This window comes from Bison bison, unplaced genomic scaffold (genome assembly GCF_000754665.1).
Source record: "Bison bison bison isolate TAMUID 2011002044 unplaced genomic scaffold, Bison_UMD1.0 scf7180017864384, whole genome shotgun sequence".
Taxonomy (NCBI): Eukaryota; Metazoa; Chordata; class Mammalia; order Artiodactyla; family Bovidae; genus Bison; species Bison bison.
The window spans coordinates 15,089,057-15,097,342 of NW_011494956.1; the positions used below are offsets into that span (position 1 = coordinate 15,089,057).

Sequence of the window (8,286 nt, forward strand, 5' to 3'; positions counted from 1 at the left end):
CTAGGTTCTTTTAATGCTTTGACAGCTTGACGGTAAACAATGATCCAGGGCAGACTGATGGTACTAAGTGCTTTTTAGCTAGTGGGGTTTTTACAGGATTACGTTTTCTTTGGCTTTACTTTATCTTGGCTTGGTAGAAAGTGATTTTAGGTGTTTTTGTTCAAGAAGTATTAGTTCGTGCTGGGCAGGATATTTTCCAAGTTATTTTTGAGAGATGAAGTTGTCTAATATTAGTGTTTCCAAAATGGTAATAACTTGTGATTATTATCGAAGTGATTGAAACTTATTTTTCAAAAACACACCTAGACTGAAAACTTATTAATATAAAGGAAAGGGCAACTGGCAGAACCAAAACAAAATAGTAATATTCCACATTCTTATTTCTCCAAAACTTCTGAGGTTTTGTTGATCTCTTGTTTAGTCAGAATTTGAGAAATTCGGTCGTTTCAGGCTTTTACTTAAAGATAAATTTTGCGACTGTAGTGGCTGAAGGGAGAAATAGTATTCATCTGAGATTCAACATTTTCTGTATAGCTCTGGGGCAAAGCACGGAAGGAGGGTGCAGAAAAGGTGAAGAGGTGTTTTTTTTTTTTTGCACGTCAGGTACTTAATTTAATCTCATAGACATTTAAGTAACAGTGTTCGAATGTGATTAAGTGCTACGCTCACTGGTAACGGAGACTTAACCTTTATAGAGAAGCAGTTGCCCTGGGTAAATCAGGCAACTGCCCCCGGACCTCAGTTTCTTAACGTGTAAAATGAGAGCTTTGGGCTAGATTCACAGTTTCCTTTCTGCTCATATTTTACAAATATAAGAATTTGCTTGATTTCAGCGTTCTATCCCACCTCATTCTCCCTCTCTTTTTTGTATGGAGTACTTTATTTTATGCCTTCACAGCTTTTGATAGTCCGTGGAATGAGGAGAAGGGGCTGCTGTAACAACTTTTTACACAAACTTTTCTGGGAGTGGGGATTGCTACTGTGGTAATGTAGAGGGCATAAGCCAGCCCATCCTGGCCTGCTAGAACTGCAATAAAGAGTGATGTCATAATCCAGGTAACACTTGAATATCTGGTAGGTCTCCTTTTTACAAGATAGAGGGAACTTAGCTCTCTAAGAGGGAAATGGTAGTTTTGAAATAGTGTAGGTGCTTGGTTCTTATTAGTAACTTCAGGACAGTTGTGGTCTAATTGAACATTTTCTAGAGTCTAACCTGGATTTTAAAAAATGTTATTAAAGCTACATTAGAACCTTTTTTAAAAACCAGTTTGACAACTGAAAAAGGAGGTTTTCTGACATTGGGGCTTGGTATTATTCCTTTTTCAAATGTCTCTTTCCCATCATTCTATGGGAGAGATTTGTGGGTTCTACTTTGCCTTTATAATTAAGTAGCCTGCATAAAATTTCAGCATTATAGGTGTAGGTTCAGTTTTTTCCCCTTATCTCTTTGGATGTAAGTCTGTGGTTATCAAGAGATGGGAAAAAAAAAATTGTTATTTGTATTCAGAGCCAACATTTTTCATTTTTGTACCAGATACTATCCTAGACCCTTTCTTCTTAGCTGAAAAGTAGTTATTTCAATTAACAGGGCATGTGCAGTCTTACTTAATAAGGATAAACAGATATGTAAAAACTAAGTTTAATTCTCTTGGTGCTTTAAATAGGAAGTTTGTTTAAGTATGTCCTTCAGTGTCTGACCCAGTCCTACCTTTTCAGCTTTGTATTCAATTGCCCTCATATATAATTTCAGTCAGTTTAGTATTTTTGTCTTTTCAAACGTACATACCGTATGACTTCCTCCTCTTTTCCCCACCTTTGCACTCTGAAGTTCCTTCTACCTAATATTTCTATTCTGTATGGTCTAAATCCCTCCTTAGTGAATTCTTTGTTCTAATCATAGGCACTTTGAACTCTTGTAGAGCAGTTTTTATATAAAATTATTCTATCTTAGGATAAATACTAAGTTTTTGTACATTTTTTGTGTTCCTTCTGCCTCATTCTTTCCTATCCAGTGACTTGCATGTAGGTGTTTATGACAGACTCAGAGGAAGAAAGTGAGGAGGTGGGGAGGTAAAATCCTAACTTTGTTACTTTGCTGTCTAGGCAAGTTATTTTAACTTTTCGCCTGAATTTCCTCTATGTACAGAAGGGGATAGTCAGGCCTTCTTTAAGTTTTGTTTCTCCAAATCTGTGTTATATGTGAGTTTATTTTTAAGGGGGAAAAGCCTTTTGAACCCATGAGAACAAGTGTGTGGACTTGGCTGTCTGGCTTGGCATCCTGCTCTTGTAGAGAGGTAGACAAAGGTAGGGGGGACGTGAGAGATTGAACTATCAGTTCAAATATTGTGAGTGAGTGAAAGTTGCTCAGTCGTGTCCTACTCTTTGAGAACCCATGGGCTATACAGTCCATGGAATTCTCCAGGCCAGAATACTTGAGTGGGTAGCCTTTCCCTTCTCCAAGGGATCTTCCCAAGCCCAGGGATCGAACCCAGGTCTCTGGCATTGCAGGCGGATTTTTTTTTTTTTTTTTTACCAGTTGAGCCACAAGGGAAGCCCTTGTGAATATTGTGAAACCTTGAGTATTCACTGGAACTACAGGTTTTGTTATCATTGTTCTTTGAAATGTTAATAAGCTGATTATCACTGCTTGTTTTTCAGTTCTTTGAATGTTTAGACTTTCTGAAGCTTCTGGTGAATGGGATAGCAATGCTCCAGAGTTATTGTTGTTTCTAGGCCACAGACAGTATTACTGCAGGTACTAATTTTGTGTCAGTTTTTTCCCCTTGTTATAAATGTTGAGCTTTATTATTTTGTCATTTATCTTGAAGTATGTAGAATTTACTTCTGATGGCATGAGACTTCATAAATTCTAAGGATTTTAAGTTTTTTGTTAAGCTTTTAAGTCCTCAAATGCTGTAATAAGTTTGATATGTTAGAATCAAATACTGTTAGAACTGGAAGGACAAGATAAGTGAGTGGAAAAATATTACTCTCTGACATTTTTGGAGTCCTGTAAATTAATCATGGTCACATCTCTACTCAGGGACGTGAATATTTCCCTGATGTTTTAAATTCTAGAAACGAAATAGTTTTGGCTTTTACTGAATAGTTGTGAAACTTTGGATATCCAGTTTCTCATTTATAAAATAGAAAGGGGCTGGAAAATAGTACCACTGACAGGCTGACCAACTTTTGAATGTTACAGTCTTAAAAACCAAGCCCTATTTTTTCTTTCTACTGTTAACTCTCACATTGCGTTACCAGGTAGGTGGTTCCCTGAGGGCGAGAATCTTCCTGGTCTTGGTCACCTCTGTAGCCCTGCACCTGACAATTACTGGCTCAATGAGTATTGTTGAATGGATGAAGGTTCAAAGTAGGAAGGATGTGCTCTCAGAATAAAGTGTGTGCCTTAAAATTAAATAGATTTAACTTCATGAAAGATGACTTTCATTTTCCTTATTTGTCTCATTTGGGCATTGTTTGTGGGACCACGTTGGAATTAGTGCAGTAGATCTCAAAAATCTCTTTCAGTTCTGGAATTCTGATTCTTGAAGCAGAAATACTTTGTCTTTTGATTGAGTAAACAATTTATAAATAGCAAGAATCTTCTAAAATGAAGTTTGAACATGTAGCCTGGAGTGACTTAAACTATCTTTTAGACAGTGGCTGAATTTAAAGCCATTTGTATAATGTAAGCATTACACTAATTTTTAAAATTTTTATTAATTTATTTGGCTGTGCAGAGTCTTAGTTGCAGCCTGTGGGATCTTCTGTGTTTGTTGAGACAGGCGAGATCTTTGCTTGTGGCCTGTGGGATCTAGTTCCCTGACCAGGGATTGAACCTGGGCCTCCTGCATTGGGAGCACGGTTTGCCACTGGACTACCAGGGAAGTACCTATGCTGCTGCTGCTGCTAAGTTGCTTCAGTCGTGTCCGACTCTGTGCGACCCCATAGACAGCAGGCCACCAGGCCCCATCGTCCCTGGGATTCTCCAGGCAAGAACACTGGAGTGTGTTGCCATTTCCTCCTCCAATGCGTGAAAGTGAAGTCGCCCAGTCGTGTCTGACTCATAGCTGACCCATGGACTGCAGCCTACCAGGCTCCTCCATCCGTGGGATTTTCCAGGCAAGAGTACTGAAGTGGGTTGCCATTGCCTTCTCCGAGGGAAGTCCCTATACTGATGTTTTATATTTATGTTTGTTTCAAGTGTGAGTTCATTTGATACTGTATTTTTTTGGTACCTAAAATCACTGTAGTAAAATTTTTTTATTTTAAGCACATAATATAAATATAAATATAAAACTTAACCACCTTAACCTTTTTATTAAAAGTTAATTTTTGGTTGTGTTGGATCTTTGTTGCTTCTCGTGACTTTATTTTTGGTGAGTAGGGGCTAGTCTTCATTGTAGTGTGCGGGCTTCTCATTGAGGTGTCTTCGCAAAGAGTTGGACACGACTGAGCAACTGAACTGAACTGAGTGGATTTCAGTAGTTGTGGTGTGTGGGCTTAGTTGCTCCAGAATCTTCTCAGACTGGGGATCAAATTTGTGTCCTCTGCATCGGCAGGTGGTTTCTTAATGACCGGACCACCAGGGAAGACTGTTAACAATTTTTAAATGTATAGTTCAGTAGTGTTGAATATGTTTACATTGTTGTGGAACAGGTTTCCACAACTTTTTTGGTCTTGCAAATCTATGCCTAACGAGCAGCCACCATTTTCTTTCTTCCCCCCCAACCCCTTGTAACCACCGCTGTACTCTCTGTCTTTCTGAATTTGACTGCTGTTACTGATTCCTCATATAAGTAGAATTATATGGTCTTATATTTGTCTTTTTTTTGACTGGTTTATTTCACTTAGCATAACATCTTCAAGGTTCAAGCATCAGATTTCTTTCCACCTTTTGGCCACAGCACATGTGGGATGGTAGTTCTCCCACCAGGGATCAGACCCACACCCTTTGTGTTGGAAGCACAGAATTTTTACTACTGGGTAGCCAGGGAAGTCCCAGGATTTCTTTGCTTTTTAAGGCTTAATAATAATTCTCTCGTATGCATAGCACATGCTTACTTTATTCATTCATCCACTGTTGAATGTTTGAGTTGCTTCTACCTCTTGACTGTTGTGAATAGTATTAAGAACATGGATGTGTAAACAACTCTTTGAGACACTGCTTTCAATTCTTTTTGGTGTATATATACCCAGAAGTAGGATTGCTGAATTGTGTGGTATTTCTGTTTTTATTTTTTGAGGAACTCCATACTGTTTTCCAAAGTGGTTGGTACCGTTTTACAATTCTGCTGGCAAAACAGGGTTTCCAGTTAGTTTCTCCATGTCTTTGCCAACACTTGTATTTCCTGTTTTGTTCTTGATTATTTTTTTAATGGTAGCCGTTCTGATGGGTGTGAGATGATCTCTCATTGTGCTTTGTATTTCTCTGGAGGTTGGTGATTTTTGCATATACTTGCAGTCGTATATCGTCTTTGGAGAATCACTGTTTTTTTAAATCTTGAAAATTTTTATTTTGCTTATAAAGTCTTTATTAATCAGTTGTGATGTTCTCAGTGCTGGAATAAAAGATGAATTAAGACACATAGCCCCAACCATATGTTACTCAGTGATATGGGAAAGACAGATAAGTAAACCAGCAATTATTGTGTGTTAGAGGCACTTATACCAAGTCTCAAGCATTATAATAGAATACTCATATGTTAATTTTGTCACACATGTAAAAACCTCAGAAATTAATGGAGTGGTTCTGTCCCCCCCACCCATCTCGCCCCCAACTTGTTTTTGAATAGCTGTTTGGGTCAAAGTTTGGGCAATCCTGATTGGGGTTAGAGCAGAATTTGGTTTACCAGTTTTTTCTTGGAACTTAAGTTTGCCTCTGATCTGGGAAGAATTCTTTGCCCAGTCACCCATGTAACTCTTTGCAACTTTTTCGATTGTAGTCCGCCAGGCTCCTTTCTCCATGGGATTTTTCAGGCAAGAATACTGAAGCAGGTTGCAATTTCCTCCTCCAAGGGATCTTCCCAGCCCAGGGACCAAACCCACATGTCCTGCACTGCAGGCAGATTCTTGACCATTGAGCCATCGGGGAAGCCAAAGGAAGAAAATTATTTAGTATTATGTGTTGGCAGATACTCTTATTTTAGATATATTTAACTGTTGGTTTCTTTTCCTAAGAAAAATCTCCTTTTTACAGTTTACCATTTTAGTGTTCTAAAATTATTTCTAAAATGTTAGTTCCTACTTGGTTATGTTTGAAAAGTCAAAGTCTCTCAGTTGTGTCCAACTCTTTGCGACCCCCATGGACTGTAACCTGCCAGGCTCCTCTGTCCATGGAATTCTCCAGGCAAGAATACTGGAGTGGGTTTCCATTCCCTTCTCCAGGGGATCTTCCTGACCCAGGGATTGAAAGCAGGTCTCCCACACAGCAGGCAGATTATGTTTATGGACAGTAAAATTGCCTTAGGGAAAGGATGCACTATGCATTTTTGTGGATGCTGAGTGAGAATAGCTTTGATCCACAGCCCTTTGTCATAAGATAAAACCTACTGAAAATGTAGTAACAATTCAGGGCAGAAACAGTATGGTACTGTAGAATTAAGCAGCAGAAACTGTTTCAGTCTAGTGGGATCTAAGGGTTTCCCAGTGTCTCAGTGGTAAAGAATTCACCTGCCAAGCAGGAGATGCAGGTTTCATCCCTGGGTCAGGAAGATCCCCTGGAGAAAAGTGAAAGTGTTAGTTGCTCAGTTGTGTGTGACTCTTTGCGACCCAAGGACTGTAGCCTTGGGCTTCTCTGTCCATGGAATTCTCCAGCAAGTTATACTGGAGTGGGTAGCCATTCCCTTCTTCAGGGAAGATCCCTGGGTCAGGAAGATCAGCTGGAGAAGGAAATGGCAACCCACTTCATTATTCTTGCTTAGGAAATCCCATGGAGAAAGGAGCCTGGCGGGCTACAGTCCTTGGGGTCTCCAAGGGCCAGGGACATGACTTAGTAACTAAACAGCAGCAGTAGCAGTTAGATCTAGGAAATTTGGGGCTTGAGCTGAGCTAAGAGGAATGGTGAAAAGTGAACATTTTCACCAAGACTTAAGAGAGAACATTTGGCTTGTTTAGGATGCAGAAAATCAAGTTTATTTGTAATGAGTCCTTGTAGGGGAGCCCATCTGTGACCCATAGTGGTAACTCAGGGGCCTTTTGTGGGAGGGAACCTTGATGTCAGGCTAAGGAATTTGACATTTACCATATGACTTGTTCTTTTTCACAGTGTGTTCTATAGGTCACCAAATCAAACCCACTGAAAGAGATTGTTAAAATACAGATTCCTGGTTATCAGACTGATTGAATTGAAATCTCTGTGGGCAAGGCCTTGTAATCTGCATTTTCTCCCCCCTCCCCCATATGAGGAGCAGAATTTGGAAATCCCTATTACCTTCGAGAAATATTTTTAAAGTAGGAGAGTGATGTGATCAAAACTTTATTTTAGAAAAGATTAGTTTGGGGATGGAATTTAGGATTGATTATTGGAGTAAGGTGAAATTCAATTAGAAAGGATAATATGTATCCTTGTTATAGAGGCCTGAATAGTGATGGGAGTGAAGAGGCAACACCCTAAGATAATGCAAAGGGAAAATTTTGTCCTCTTTATAGTTATAACATTTTAATTCTTTGATATATACTGTAGTATATTTTGTTTTTGGCTAGGCATTTTCACTGTGAATGGGCTAAATGAGATATTTCCTCCCGTTAAATTTATAAAAGTACTAAATTTTACAGATAAAACCTGGCTTGTCAGGTACTTGGGAGAGGTTTCAGTTAAGGTAGGAATTAGTGGAGTAGGAAATGGCAACCCACTCCAGTACTCTTGCCTGGAGAATCCCTTGGACAGAGGATCCTGGTGGGCTACAGTCCATGGGATTGCAGTCGGACAAGACTGGGCGACTGACACACACACAAAATTGAGGAGATACTTGATAGTGCAATACACTACATCTATTCTCCCATCTCCTGCAGGAAGCAGGATGGGGCCGCCAGCACCTGGGAGGCAAGATGGCTCCTCCCCGCCCCCCCAAATCCCTTCTGGAAGTCTTGGGGCCTCAGTGCCTGCAAGAGCTGCTCCTGCTGCTGCTGCTAAGTTGTTTTCAGTCGTTCCCGACTCTGTGCGACCCCATAGACGGCAGCCCACCAGGCTCTGCCATCCTTGGGATTCTCCAGGCAAGAACACTGGAGTGGGTTGCCATTTCCTTCTCCAAAGCATGAAAGTGAAAAGTGAAAGTGAAGTTG

At 39.9% G+C, this 8,286-nt stretch overlaps 1 protein-coding gene across 1 annotated transcript in view; it reads left to right on the forward strand.

Moving 5' to 3' along the window:
- MSL2 (male-specific lethal 2 homolog (Drosophila)) overlaps positions 1–8,286 on the forward strand; it is a 32,869-nt gene that overhangs the window by 2,314 nt on the left and 22,269 nt on the right. The gene's annotated exons all lie outside the window — the stretch shown is intronic.